This window comes from Arachis hypogaea, chromosome 18, assembly GCF_003086295.3.
Source record: "Arachis hypogaea cultivar Tifrunner chromosome 18, arahy.Tifrunner.gnm2.J5K5, whole genome shotgun sequence".
NCBI lineage: Eukaryota > Viridiplantae > Streptophyta > Magnoliopsida > Fabales > Fabaceae > Arachis > Arachis hypogaea.
This window is the reverse complement of record NC_092053.1, coordinates 91,660,651-91,676,727: the sequence shown is the minus strand read 5'-3', so window position 1 is coordinate 91,676,727 and position 16,077 is coordinate 91,660,651. Positions and strand designations below refer to the sequence as shown.

Below are 16,077 nucleotides of genomic sequence, written 5' to 3'. Positions count from 1 at the left end.
TCATCCAATCATTCATACTCCCTTCCATGGCAAGCTTTATGTTGGGCATCACCGTTGTCAATGGCTACTTCCCGTCCTCTCAGTGAAAATGTTCCAAATGCGCTGTCACCGCACGGCTAATCATCTGTTGGTTCTCGATCATGTTGGAATAGGATCCATTGAACCTTTTGCGTCTGTCACACGCCCAACAATCGCGAGTTTGAAGCTCGTCACAGTCATCCCTTTCCAGATCCTACTCGGAATACCACAGACAAGGTTTAGACTTTCTGGATCTCAAGAATGACGGCCAATAATTCTAGCCTATACCACGAAGGTTCCAATCTTAGATTAGAAACCCAAGAGATACGCATTCAAGCCATTGCTAGTAGAACAGAGGTGGTTGTCAGGCACATGTTCATAGGTGAGAATGATGATGAGTGTCACGGATCATCACATTCATCAAGTTGAAGAACGAATGAATATCTTAGAGAAGAAGCAGGTGTAAATTGAATAGAAGAACAATAGTAATTGTATTAATTCATGAAGAACAGCAGAGCTCCACACCTTAATCTATGGTGTGTAGAAACTCCACCGTTGAAAATATATAAGAACAAAAGGTCCAGGCATGGCCGAATGGCCAGCCCCCATAAAGGTCTAAGATAGCATAAGACTAATCAATGATCGCTCAAAATACAATAGCAAAAGGTCCTATTTATAGAGAACTGGTAGCCTAGGGCTACAGAAATAAGTAATTAATGCAGAAATCTTCTTCCGGGCCCACTTGGTGTGTGCTTGGGCTGAGCATTGAAGCTTCCACATATAGAGACTTTTCTTGGAGTTAAACGCCAGCTTTTGTGCCAGTTTGGGTGTTTAACTCCAGCTTTTATGCCAGTTCTGGCATTTTGACGCCAGAATTTCTATGCTGTCTTGGAACACCGGTTTGGGGCATCAAATCTTGAGCAAAGTATAGACTATTATATATTGCTGAAAATCCCAGGATGTCTAATTTCCAACGCAATTAAGAGCGTGCCAATTGGGCTTCTGTAGCTCCAGAAAATCCACTTCGAGTGCAGAGAGGTCAGAATCCAACAGCATTTGCAGTCCTTTTTCAGCCTCTGAATCAGATTTTTGCTCAGGTCCCTCTGTAAGACCCAGAACTTTTGAAAAGTCTTATTATGATCAAGTCTCAAATCATATAGTTATTTATAGCCTTAATTCCAGAGATTATTTTATTAAAGATAATTAAGGCAAGTTTTGATTTATTGAACTTGAGATAAGTTATGATTATTATCCAATTTTATAATTATTGGATTATTTTCTATATTTAAGGTATAAGGCTGGTAGTTACGAAATAATAAGGATTTTATATGATTTGGACTAGATAAGTAATATTTTAAATATTAATACTGCTACTTTGGAAAAATAAAGGGGTTTAATTATATTATTTCTAATTATTTTGATTTGGGCATTTTATTGAAAATAATTTGTGAAATTGATGAGCAAATAGTATTTTCTATGTACAAATAGTGTTGAATTTAATTTGGGTTTCAATTACTATATTATCCTTATTTTTGAGTGAAATTACAAAAATACCCCTAACCCTAATGGAGTCCACATTTTCCCTTCCAAAAGCCAACCCTAGCTGCACATTATTGATGATAGTAGCAGCAGCAGCCACCCCCCTTTTTCATACACACACACGGTCCCCTGTGAAAGAAATGAAGGAGATCCGGAGGGAGGGAGGCCGTAGCCACCATGCCCGCCGCCACACCACCGTGCCCTCGCCATCGAGCTCGTCGTCGCCGCCCAGTCGCGTCTAGTCCATCGCCGGTTGTTGTTGCCATCATCAACAATGGAAGAGAGGGAAGGAGTCAGGCGCGCGGGGGAGGGAGAGCAAGATCTGAGGCCGAGCTGAGGTCTAACCACCGCGTCGGAAACCTCTCGCATCGCCGTGACCTCCAGCCGGTGTGCTCTGTCGCTGGGAAACTCGTTGCTGTTGGGGTTTCACCGCCGCCGTCCCTGTTGTGATTGGTGTCGCGCCGGAGGACCACCATCGCAGGAGAAAGGGAGGGAACTCGTGGTGAAGAGAGAGGGGCACTGTCTTGCGCGCCGCCGTCACACTTGGATACCGCCGCTGCTACCGCGAGCTCGCCGTCGCCGGAGCTGGGTGGTTGCCCTTGTCAGCAGCAAAGAAGCGAGATGAAACCCCTCATGTTTGCTGTTTCGGTCCGCCGAGAAAGAGCTATCGCCGCCGTTCCTGCCGCCGGCAAGCCTCGGTTAGCACCGCCGAAGCTCCGGCCATCACTGTCGTTGGAGAAGCTCACCGGAGTTGCTGAAGGCTGCCGCCGCTCTGCTTGGTTTTGTGTTGAGTCGCGCCGCCGTGCCTGGTCACCGGAAACCCCGCTGCCGTCGCCGGAAAACTCTTCCGGTAAGGGTTTTTGAATTCGGTCTTCCTTCGTTTAAGATTCTAAAAGCTTTAACGTCTCTGTATGTGGGTTCCAGGCGCCATTGCCGGAGTCCGGTTGCCGCTGCTACTTGAGGTGGCTGCCGGGCTGCTGCCGAACCGGTTCAGAGATCACCGCTGTTTCGGTTCAGCCATTCCTTCGGTTCGGTAAGCGTTTCGATCTGAAAGCCCTCTAGTTACTACTCTATTATACGTTGAGGAGTTGTAGCATTTGTTGTTATGAGAGTTAATCTCGGTTATTACATATTGCGATTAGAGTCGTCGTGGTTGCTGAGAAAACGGTTTGGAGCTGAGGTGTTGGTAGCCGGGATTTTGATTGTTGATTTCGGGTCGAGGCGGAAAGGACTCCGTGACGCGTTTGAGTTATGGAATTTGCGTTTTGAGGTAGGGGCGCTTTCCAAAAATTATGTTTTATGTATTGGAATTATTACATATGGATACTGATGTGAGATATTGTGTATTTGGTGATTGTAACTGCCTTATGTATTATTTGATTAACTCGAATGATTATGGATGTTGGTTTGGCTGAATTGTTGTGCGGCTTTATGAAATGTAATGTTTTAAAGTTGATTCTTTAAAGATTTGAAATCTGAGTTTATACCGTTGAGGATTGGTTTGAATTGAGTCAATTATTTCAATGATGTGAAAAGTCGAATGCACTTTTGAATTCAGCCTGGTTTACTTTAATTGACTTGGTTATGGACAAATGATTTATTGCCGAACTGATTCTTTAAAGCTTTGGAAATGAGTTAAATCGATTGATATTGAGTTGATTTTGAAATGGTATCCTTGAGATACGCCACTGAGGCGATTGTTGGATTTAGCCTGCTTTGAATTGATTTCTGGTTTTGTGTTGTTAAAAAGGAATGAGGAACGGTTTAGTTGGGACCCGAACCGGGTGGCAAAGTCCAAGTTTTAGGGGAGGTGCTGCCGAAATTTCTATAAAATCCGAGTCTTTATTGAATGTTGTCTAGAAAAATGATGAGTTAAAGACTTCTACTATTTTACTTGAATTATCAAGAAAAGAATGATTCATGCTTTTGAAGTGAATTATTAAAGAGGAAATTGTGATTCAGTCTTGCTTCTTAAGAAAGACATTGTATCTCTTTCAGAAGAAAGTTATTTAGATGAGACTTGTGTTTTAAAGCTGTTTGGATGTGAAAAGGGTTTATGCCTTTGAATTTGACTTGGGGGTTTTAATTAAAGAAGTTTCAATGACTTTGAAAGAACCTGAGTGTCTATTGACAAGTTTCATTTTGAAATGTTTTGAGAAAGGTTTTGAGTACTCTTTGAATTCTGAATTCTTGCAAGACTAAAATAATTTTTAACAGTTGAAACGTTTTAGAATTTGTCATGGGGGTTAAAGCTGGTTTTGCCTAAGTAAAGGAAATGACTTTGAAGGAAATAAATGATTACGTGACTCGGTTTGGCTTAGATCTTATTTTATTACTCAAATCGGAAAGCCAAGGTTTTAACGATTTTAAATGAATTTGGCGAAATGAGTTATGCTATTCTCCCCTAAGGACTTGGGACTCTGCCGAGGAACTTTTGTTACAAAAATCCCATTGTTGGATGGGTGATTTTGAATGATTCAAAAGGAATCTTTAACTTTCCATGGTTTTGGAAGTTTTGGAAAGAGGAAGCCGAGAGTGGCTTATTTCAAAAAGGGAATTTTCCTTGAGTAAAATTGGCTTATGAGCCTGAGATAATTTGAGAAATGAGATCTTTAAAGCCAAGGCTGAAAAGAGTTGAAACTTGATTTCAAAGTGAAATGAATTGAGAAAATGATTTATGGCTTAAATGCCGATTTCATGAATTTGATGATTTTGAATGTGGAAGTGCTATTTTATTATGAGCCGGAATGGCTATGTATGATTATGAATATTGACTGGTTCTGGATTGAACCGTGAGCCGGAATGGCTGTGTGTGATTATCAATATTGGCTGGTTCTGGACTGAACCGTAAGCCAGATGGCTGAGATGGATGTTGATCCATGGATGAGAATGAATGCATGTATATGCTGAATTATTGATAATTGTGATTTTTGCACTTCCACTATTGGAGATGAGGGTTTCCCTGGGTAGTAGCAATGGCTAGCCACCATGTGCTCCAGGTTGAGACTCGAAGCTCTGTTAACCCAACGTTGTAAGTGTGGCCGGGCACTGTGAAAGGCCCGGATGAGCTCGCCCCCATAAATATTCACCAGTGATGGTGATGGATAAATATTCACCAGTGAGGGTGATGGATATGGATCATGATTATGATCAAGTTTATGATGAGTATAACTCGAGTTGGGGATGCACGACAGAGGGACAGTCCAATGGTTAGCTACCAGGACTTGTCGGGTTGGCTCTATAACCGACAGATGATATCATCAGCCACTAGGGACAGGCATGCATCATATGCATTTGTGTGACATTGGTTGGGTGTGCATATTATACTTGGTTTGCCTATGTGATTAATTGCTAACTGTTCTACTTGTAATAACTGTTTGTTTGTGCTTGAACTTCCTATCTGTGTTTGCATCTGGGACTCTGTTGGATTGTGGTGATTGGTTGTTGGTTGGATTGTTTGGGCCTAGGGCCGTGGTTGGAAAGAGATGAACTGACGGTTGATTTTGGTTTTGTGTTTCTGGTTTGGAATAAAATTATGAAAGGCTATTTTGGTTCCGCATAGATAAACCATTTTGAAAGGCTTTTGAGTTTTGAGAATTGAACGGTTCTTCTTTCCGAAAAGATTTCCGACTTTACTTTCATTGTAAACTGTTGTTTTTGAAAAGAGGCATAAGACGGTTATGAATCACTGGTGCGGTTATCTTCATGTATCCTATTACAGTAATTCCCAAAAACCCTCTACTGAGAACCCTTTCGAGGATGATGTTCTCACCCCCCCTACATTTTTCCCCTTTCAGGATATGGGCGCAGAAGTTACGAAGAGCTTATTTAATTGTTGTTGTGATGCCCTGTATCATTTTAGTTATGGTTTATTGTACCCTCGCCTTTATCTTGATATATTCTGTAAGAGGGATAGGAAATTGTATTGGATTATGCTTGTAATAATATTTATATATATTTATGTATATATATATGGATGTACTCTTTATGAGTTGTTGTAAGTTGAATGGTATTTATGGATGTACGTTGTACGTTATCAAACGAAAGTATCTTTGGGAGCGGTGTTGCGGTTTAAAGTTTTAAACAGGCTCATATTTTAGTATTAAATAATATAAAAGTCGTCGTAATGTCCGAACTATCAGAGTCGCGCAGCCGGAAGTGTGAGCTTTGGTAGTTAGGGTGTTACACCCTCAATTTCAGCCAGAAAATACCTGAAATCACAGAAAACACACAAACTCATAGTAAAGTCCAGAAATGTAATTTTTATTTAAAAACTAATAAAAATATAATAAAAACTAATTAAAATATACTAAAAACATACTAAAAACAATGCCAAAAAGTGTATAAATTATCTGCTCATCACAACACCAAACTTAAATTGTTGCTTGTCCCCAAGCAACTGAAAATCAAATCGGATAAAAAGAATAGAATATACAATGAATTCCAAAAATATCTATGAAGATCAGTCTTAATTAGATGAGCGGGGCTTTTAGCTTTTTGCTTCTGAACAGTTTTGTCATCTCACTTTATCCTTTTGAAGTTCAGAATGATTGGCATCTATAGGAACTCAGAATTCAGATAGTGTTATTGATTCTCCTAGTTAAGTATGTTGATTCTTGAATACAGCTACTTTATGAGTCTTGGCTGTGACCCAAAGTATTTTGTTTTCCAGTATTACCACCGGATATATAAATGCCACAGACACATAACTGGGTGAACCTTTTCAGATTGTGACTCAGCTTTGCTAGAGTCCCTAATTAGAGGTGTCCAGAGCTCTTAAGCACACTCTTTTTTCTTTTGGACCACGACTTTAACCGCACAGTCTCAAGTTTTCACTTGACACCTTCACGCCACAAGCACATGGTTAGGGACAGCTTGGTTTAGCCACTTAGTCCAGGATTTTATTCTTGTGGGCCCTCCTATCCACTGATGCTCATAGCCTTGGATCCTTTTTATTTACCCTTGCCTTTTGGTTTAAAGGGCTATTGGCTTTTTCTGCTTGCTTTTTCTTTTTCTTTCTTTCTCCCTTTTTTTTTTTTTGCATATATATATATATATATTTTTTTTTTCTGTAAGCTTTTCACTGCTTTTTCTTGCTTCAAGAATTAATTTTATGATTTTTCAGATTATCAAATAACATTTATCCTTTTCCATCATTCTTTCAAGAGCCAACAATTTTAGCATTCATGAACAACAAATTCAAAAATATGCACTGTTCAAGCATTCATTCAGAAAGACAAAAGTATTGCCACCACATCAAAATAAATAAACTGTTTTAAAATTCAAAATTCATGCACTTCTTTTTCTTTTTCAATTAGAAACATTTTTTATTTAAGAAAGGTGATAGATTCATAGGACATTCATAACTTTAAGGCATAGACACTAAGACACTAATGCTCATGTAATAAAGACACAAACATAAATAAACATAAAGCATAAAAATTTTGAAAAACAGAAAATAAAGAACAAGGAGATTAAAGAACGGGTCCACCTTAGTGATGGCGGCTTGTTCTTCCTCTTGAAGATCTTATGGAGTGCTTGAGCTCCTCAATGTCTCTTCCTTGCCTTTGTTGCTCCTCTCTCATGACTCTTTGATCTTCTCTAATTTCATGGAGGAGGATGGAATGTTCTTGGTGCTCCACCCTTAGTTGTCCCATATTGGAACTTAATTCTCCTAGGGAGGTGTTAATTTGATCCCAATAATTTTGTGGAGGAAAGTGCATCCCTTGAGGCATCTCAGGGATGTCATGATAAGGAATTTCCTCATGCTATTGTCCATGAGTGAGGTCTCTTGTTTGCTCCATCCTTTTCTTAGTGATGGGCTTGTCCTCATCAATGAGGATGTCTTCTTCTATGTCAATTCCAGCTGAATTGCAAAGGTGACAAATAAGATGAGGGAAGGCTAACCTTACCAAAGTAGAAGACTTATCCGCCACCTTGTAGAGTTCTTGGGATATAACCTCATGAACTTCTACTTCCTCTCTAATCATGATGCTATGAATCATGATAGCTCGGTCTATAGTAACTTCAGACCGGTTGCTAGTGGGAATGATTGAGCGTTGGATGAACTCCAACCATCCCCTAGCCACGGGCTTGAGGTCATGCCTTCTTAGTTGAACCGGCTTCCCTCTTGAATCTCTCTTCCATTGAGCGCCCTCTTCACAAATGTCTATGAGGACTTGGTCCAACCTTTGATCAAAGTTGACCCTTCTAGTGTAGGGATGTGCATCTCCTTGCATCATGGGCAAGTTGAATGCCAACCTTACATTTTCCGGATTGAAATGTAAGTATTTCCCTCGGACCATTGTAAGCCAATTCTTAGGTTCCGGGTTCACACTTTGATCATGGTTCTTGGTGATCCATGAATTGGCATAGAACTCTTAAACCATTAAGATTTCGACTTGTTGAATGGGGTTGGTGAGAACTTCCTAACCTCTTCTTCGAATCTCATGTCGGATCTCTGGATATTCACCCTTTTTGAGTTTGAAAGGGACCTCGGGGATCACCTTCTTCTTGGCCACAACTTCATAGAAGTGATCTTGATGCACCTTTGAGATGAATCTCTCCATCTCCCATGACTCGGAGGTGGAAGCTTTTGCCTTCCCTTTCCTCTTTCTAGAGGTTTCTCCGGCCTTTGGTGCCATAAATGGTTATGGAAAAATAAAAAGTAATGCTTTTACCACACTAAACTTAAAAGATTTGCTCGTCCTCGAGCAAAAGAAGAAAGAAGAGAGTAGAAGAAGAAGAAATGGAGGAGATGGAGGTGGGTTGGTGTTTCGGCCAAGGGGGAGAAGTAGTGTTTATGTTGTATGAAAATGAAGGAGTGAAGATGGGTTTATATAGGGGTGGAGAGAGGGTTAGGGTTCGGCCATATAGGGTGGGTTTTGGAGGGAAAGTGGTTTGAATTTGAAAGGTGAGGTAGGTAGAATTTTATAATGGATGGATGTGGATTGGTGAAGGGTATTTGGGGAAGAGTATTATGAAAAGGTGTAAAGAAGAGAGAGAGTGAGTTGAGGTTGGTGGGGATCCTGTAGGGTCCACATATCCTGAGGTGTCAAGGATTTTTCATCCATGCACCAAGTAGCATACAAAATGCCCTCTGCTGCCAATCCTGGCGTTAAACGCCAGGCTGCTGCCCATTTTTGGCGTTTAACGCCAGCTTCTTGCCCTTTTCTGGTGTTAAACGCCAGCTCTGTGCCCCTTTCTGGCGTTAAACGCTCAGAATGGTGCCAAAATGGGCGTTTAACGACCATTCTGCTACCCTTACTGGCGTTTAAACGCCAGTAAGTTTCTCCTCCAGGGTGTTCTGTTTTTAATACTGTTTTTCATTCTGTTTTTACTTTTTCAGTTGTTTTTGTGACTTCACATGATCATCAACCTACAGAAAACATAAAATAACAATAGAAAATAGAAATTTAACATAGATAAGTAAAAATTGGGTTGCCTCCCAACAAGCGCTTCTTTAATGTCAGTAGCTTGACAGTGGGCTCTTATGGAGCCTCACAGATACTCAGAGCATGGCCTCCCAACACCAAACTTAGAGTTTGAATGTGGGGGCTCTATTTGACTCTGCATTGAGAGAAGTTTTTCATGCTTCTTCTCCATGATTACAGAGGGAGATCCTTGAGCTTTAAACACAAGGGAGTCCTCATTCACTTGAAGGACCAATTCTCCTCTGTCAACATCAATCACAGCTTTTGCTGTGGCTAGGAAGGGTCTGCCAAGGATGATGGATTCATCCATACACTTCCCAGTCTCTAGGATTATGAAATCAGCAGGGATATAATGGTCTTCAACCTTTACCAAGACATCCTCTACAAGTCCATAAGCTTGTTTCCTTGAATTGTCTGCCATCTCTAATGAGATTTTTGCAGCTTTAACCTAAAAAATTCCTAGTTTCTCCATTACAGAGAGAGGCATGAGGTTTATGCTTGATCCTAGGTCATACAGAGCCTTTTCAAAGGTCACGGTACCTATGGTACAAGGTATTGAGAACTTTTCAGGATCATATCTCTTTAGAGGTAATCTCTGCCTAGTCAAGTTATCCAATTCTTTGATGAGCAATGGGGTTCATCCTCCCAAGTCTCATTACCAAATAGCTTGGCATTTAGCTTCATGACTTCTCCAAGGTACTTAGCAACTTGTTCTTCAGTAACATCTTCATCCTCTTCAGAGGAAGAATACTCATCAGAGCTCATGAATGGTAGAAGTAGATTCAATAGAATCTCTATGGTCTCAATGTGAGCCTCAGATTCCCATGGTTTCTCATTAGGGAACTTCATGAAGGCCAGTGGACGTCCATTGAGGTCTTCCTCAGTGGAGATCACTGCCTCTTCCTCCTCTCCAGGTTCGGCCGTGTGGGTTATGGTGATGGCCATGCACTCTCCTTTTGGATTCTCTTCTGTATTGCTTGGAAGAGTACTAGGAGGGAGTTCAGTAACTTTCTTACTCAGCTGACCCACTTGTGCCTCCAAATTTCTAATGGAGGACCTTGTTTCAATCATGAAACTTTGAGTGATTTTAATTAGATCAGAGATTATGGTTGCTAAGTCAGAGTGGCTCTTAGAATTCTCTGTCTGTTGCTGAGAAGATGATGGAAAAGGATTGCTATTGCTAAACCTATTTCTTCCACCATTATTGTTGTTGAAGCCTTGTTGAGGCCTCTGTTGATCCTTCCATGAGAGGTTTGGATGATTTCTCCATGAAGGATTATAGGTGTTTCCATAGGGTTCTCCCATGTAATTCACCTCTTCCATTGCTGGGTTCTCAGGATCATAAGCTTTTTCTTCAGATGAAGTTTCTTTGGTACTGCCTGTTGCTGCTTGCATTCCAGATAGACTTTGAGAAATCATATTGACTTGTTGAGTCAATATTTTGTTCTGAGCCAATATGGCATTCAGAGTATCAATCTCAAGAACTCCTTTCTTCTGATTTGTCCCATTATTCATAGGATTCCTTTCAGAAGTGTACATGAATTGGTTATTTGCAACCATTTCAATGAGTTTCTGAGCTTCTGAAGGCGTCTTCTTCAGATGAAGAGATCCTCCAGCAGAGCTGTCCAATGACATCTTGGACAATTCAGATAGACCATCATAGAAAATACCTATGATGCTCCATTCTGAAAGCATGTCAGAAGGACACCTTCTGATCAATTGCTTGTATCTTTCCCAGGCTTCATAGAGGGATTCACCTTCCTTCTGTCTGAAGGTTTGGACTTTCACTCTAAGCTTGCTCAATTTTTTAGGTGGAAAGAACTTTGCCAAGAAGGCATTGACTAGCTTTTCCCAAGAGTTCAGGCTTTCTTTAGGTTATGAATCCAACCATGTTCTAGCTCTGTCTCTTACAGCAAAGGGAAAAAGCATAAGCTTGTAGACCTCGGGATCAACCCCATTAATCTTGACAGTGTCACAGATTGCAAGAATTCAGCTAAGAACTGATGAGGATCTTCCAATGGAAGTCCATGAAATTTGCAATTCTATTGCATTAGAGAAACTAATTGAGGCTTAAGCTCAAAGTTGTTTGCTCCAATGGCAGGGATTGAGATGCTTCTCCCATAGGAGTCGGGAGTAGGTGCAGTAAAGTCACCAAGCACCTAGAACTTGCATTGTTGGCATTGTTGTTGTTTTCGGCTGCCATGGCTTCTTCTTGTTTGAAAAGTTCTGTTAGGTCCTGTATAGAGAGTTGTACTTTAGCTTCTCTTAGCTTTCTCTTCAAGGTCTTTTCAGGTTCAGGGTCAGCTTCAACAAGAATGCCTTTGTCCTTGCTCCTGCTCATATGAAAAGAGAGAAGAAGAAAATATGAAATCCTCTATGTCATAGTATAGATATTCCTTGAGGTGTCAGAGAAAAATAAGAATAGAAGGATGAGGTAGAGAAGAGAGAATTCGAACTTATCAAGAGGGATAGAGTTCGAATTGTACATTGAGGAGGAGTGTTAGTCCATAAATAGAAGGATGTGAGAAGAGGGGAAGAATTTTCAAAAATAAAGTGAAAAGATTTTAAAAGAAATTTGAAAATTTGATTGATGATTTTCGAAAACTAAGATTGGGAAAGAAATTAAGTGATTTTTGAAAAAGATTTTGAAATTAGAAATAAAAAAGATATGATTGAAACTTAATTTTGAAAAAGATGTGATTGAAAAGATATGATTGAGAAGATATGATTGGGAATCAAATTTAAAAGAGAAAGTTTTTAAAATTAAAGTTGATTACTCGACCAACAAGAAATTAAAAGATATGATTCTAGAATTTAAAATTTGATCCTTTCTTAATAGGCAAGTAACAACTTGAAAATTTTGAATTAAATCACTAATTGTAGCAAGGATTTTCGAAAATAGTAATAAATAAAAAAATTGAAAAGAAATTGATTTTGAAAAGATATGATTGAAAAGATATGATTTGAAAAAGATTTGATTTTGAAAAATTTTGAATATTTGAAAAAGATTTGAATTAAAAACAAAATCTTCCCTCTTGTGTCCTTCTGGCGTTAAACGCCCAAAATGCTACCTTTTTGGGCGTTTAACGCCCAGCCAAGTACCCTGGCTGGCGTTTAAATGCCAGTTTTTCTTTTTCACTGGGCGTTTTGAACGCCCAGCTTTTTCTATGTAATTCCTCTACTGTCTGTTCTGAGTCTTCAATTCTCTGTGTTATTGACTTGAAAAGACACAATTTTAAATTTTTTTTGAATTTTTAATGATGAGAAACAATAAAAAAGATGCAACTAAGATCAAATAAACAATGCATGCAAGACACCAAACTTAGAAGTTTGTATACTAAGGACTATAACAATTTAAAAATGCATGTAAGAAACAACAAAAGACAAAATAAGAGAGATTAAAGATCAGAGCACTGAAATCATCAAGAACAACTTGAAGATTAATGAAGAACATAATACATATATTCGAAAAAATGCAAGAAGAATAAAGACATGAAATTGACACCAAACTTAAACATTGACACTAGACTCAAATAAGAAACATAAAATATTTTTGATTTTTATGATTTTATAAAATTTTTTGTGATTTTTCAAAAATTGAGTGGAGAAGAAAATAAAGGGATTCAAAATTTTTAATAAGAATTCCAGGAATCATTGCAATGTTAGTCTAAGACTCCGGTCCAGGAATTAGACATGGCATACTAGCCAGCCAAGCTTTCAGTGAAAGCTCCGGTCCAAAACACTAGACATGGCCAATGGCCAGCCAAGCTTTAGCAGATCATTACTTTCAACAGCAAGATTGATAGAAATCATCAAGCTCTTGTGATGATAAGTTGAAACCTCGGTCCAAAAGATTAGACATGGCTTCACAGCCAGCCAGACTTCAACAAATCATCATGAAACTCTAGAATTCATTCTTAAAAACTTTGAAGAACAGAATAGGAAATTTTTTTTGTATTTTTTTAAAATTTTTTTTCGAAAATAAAACGTAAAATTACCTAATCTAAGCAACAAGATGAACCGTCAGTTGTCCAAACTCGAACAATCCCCGGCAACGGCGCCAAAACACTTGGTGCACGAAATTGTGATCATCAACAATGGCGCTAAAGACTTGGAGCTCTCAAATGTGAATCACACTTTGTCACAATTCCGCACAACTAACCAGCAAGTGCACTGGGTCGTCCAAGTAATACCTTACGTGAGTAAGGGTCGATCCCACGGAGATTGTCGGCTTGAAGCAAGCTATGGTCATCTTGTAAATCTCAGTCAAGCAGATTCAAATGGTTATAGAGAATTGATAATTAAAAGATGGATAAAATATAAACTAGAATAAAGATAGAGATACTTATGTAATTCATTGGTAGGAATTTCAGATAAGCGTATGAAGATGCTTTGTTCCTCTTGAACCTCTGCTTTCCTATTACCTTCATCCAATCATTCATACTCCCTTCCATGGCAAGCTTTATGTTGGGCATCACCGTTGTCAATGGCTACTTCCCGTCCTCTCAGTGAAAATGTTCCAAATGCGCTGTCACCGCACGGCTAATCATCTGTCGGTTCTCGATCATGTTGGAATAGGATCCATTGATCCTTTTGCATCTGTCACACGCCCAACAATCACGAGTTTGAAGCTCGTCACAGTCATCCCTTCCCAGATCCTACTCGGAATACCACAGACAAGGTTTAGACTTTCCGGATCTCAAGAATGACGGCCAATAATTCTAGCCTATACCACGAAGGTTCCAATCTTAGATTAGAAACCCAAGAGATACGCATTCAAGCCATTGCTAGTAGAACAGAGGTGGTTGTCAGGCACATGTTCATAGGTGAGAATGATGATGAGTGTCACGGATCATCACATTCATCAAGTTGAAGAACGAATGAATATCTTAGAGAAGAAGCATGCGTGAATTGAATAGAAGAACAATAGTAATTGTATTAATTCATGAAGAACAGCAGAGCTCCACACCTTAATCTATGGTGTGTAGAAACTTCACCGTTGAAAATACATAAGAACAAAAGGTCCAGGCATGGCCGAATGGTCAGCCCCCATAAAGGTCTAAGATAGCATAAGACTAATCAAAGATCGCTCAAAATACAATAGCAAAAGGTCCTATTTATAGAGAACTGGTAGCCTAGGGTTACAGAAATAAGTAATTAATGCAGAAATCTTCTTCCGGGCCCACTTGGTATGTGCTTGGGCTGAGCATTGAAGCTTCTACATGTAGAGACTTTTCTTGGAGTTAAACGCCAGCTTTTGTACCAGTTTGGGCGTTTAACTCCAGCTTTTATGCCAGTTTTGGCGTTTTGACGCCAGAATTTCTATGCTGTCTTGGAACGCCGGTTTGGGCCATCAAATTTTGGGCAAAGTATGGACTATTAAATATTGCTGGAAAGCCCAGAATGTCTAATTTCCAACGCAATTAAGAGCATGCCAATTGGGCTTCTGTAGCTCCAGAAAATTCACTTCGAGTGCAGGGAGGTCAGAATCCAACAGCATCTGTAGTCCTTTTTCAGCCTCTGAATCAGATTTTTGCTAAGGTCCCTCAATTTCAGCCAGAAAATACCTGAAATCACAGAAAAATATACAAACTCATAGTAAAGTCCAGAAATGTCATTTTTATTTAAAAACTAATAAAAATATAATAAAAACTAATTAAAATATACTAAAAACATACTAAAAACAATGCCAAAAAGTGTATAAATTATCCGCTCATCACGTACGCGTGACAAGTGAAAAAGATCATCAACGTGTACGCGTGGCTGACGTGTACGCGTGACAGAGCGTCACGTACTGCATTACACAGAAGACGCTGGGGGCGATTTCTAGGCTGCTTTAGGCCCAGTTTCAATCCCGAAAGTGAAGCTTAGAGGCTGCAAAGTGGAGCCGGATGGGGGGAATCATTCATTCAACACTTCATTCACAATTTTTAGGTTTTAGATGTAGTTTTCTAGAGAGACAGGCTCTCTCCTCTCTCTAGGTTTTAGGGTTTTTTGGTTTATTTCTTCTCAGTTTCAGAATTCTACCTTGCTTCAATTTAGGTTTCTTCTACCTAATTGTTCTATTACTTTAGTTTATCTATTTTTCTCATTGATTCATTTATTTTGCTAATTTAGTTTATGATTTCATATGTCACTCACAATTTTCATTAATGCAATTTATGTTCTTTTATTTTTATTTTGTTAATTCCTCTATTTTTATTTGTTAGTCATTGATGTTGCAATTGGTTGTTTAGATTTAATATTCCTTGTTAATTTTCTACGTTTTTATTTTGCGCCTTCCAAGTGTTTGATAAAATGCTTGGTTGGGTTTTAAATTAGATTTTTCTATTCTTAACTTGGATTGATCAATTAGAGACTCTTGAGTTATCAAAACTCTTTTGTTGATTGGTAATTGAAAATTGCTAGTTGACTTAAGTTAACTAAATCTACTCTTTGATTAGAACTTGTGAACTTAAGTTGATTTTGCTCACTTGACTTTCCTTCATTGTTAGAGGTTAACTAAGTGAAAGCAAAAGGCAATTACCATCACAATTAGAGGATGATAATGAGGATAGAAATTCCAATTCTCAATCTTTGCTAGGACTTTTCTTAGTTTTAGTTTATTTTATTGTCATTTTACATTCCTTGTTCAACATTTAAAAACCCAAAAAGATACTTTTTCATAACCAATAATAATACACTTCCCTGCAATTCTTTGAGAGACGACCCGAGGTTTAATACTTCGGTTAATTTTATTGGGTTTGCTTAAGTGACAAACAATTTAAATTTGATTGAGGTTTAATTGTCAGTTTAGAACTATGCTTACAATGCGCTCATTTTTGTGAAATTCTTTACCGACATTTTTTTCCCATCAATTTTTGGCGCCGTTGCCAGGGAATTGCAATTGTGTGTCTTATTATTGGTTATTGTGAATATTGTGAATACGTTTGTCTTTTTGTTTCTTTGTTAGTTGTTTCTAGTTTTAGGAGATTACTTTCATTGTTTCTTATTAGTTTATGTTTTTATTTTCTCTTGCTACTATGAATTCTCACCCCTTTGGCTATGAGTTTGGTTCAAATTATGTTATAGGGAATGGGAGCTACAA

At 38.8% G+C, this 16,077-nt stretch overlaps 1 non-coding gene across 1 annotated transcript; it reads left to right on the top strand.

Annotated features, from left to right (window-relative positions):
- Positions 1–10,679: 10,679 nt before the first annotated feature.
- Positions 10,680–10,787, top strand: LOC112774504 (small nucleolar RNA R71). Its single transcript, XR_003188992.1, has one exon. It is a non-coding gene; the product is annotated as a small nucleolar RNA R71 (small nucleolar RNA).
- Positions 10,788–16,077: the final 5,290 nt, after the last annotated feature.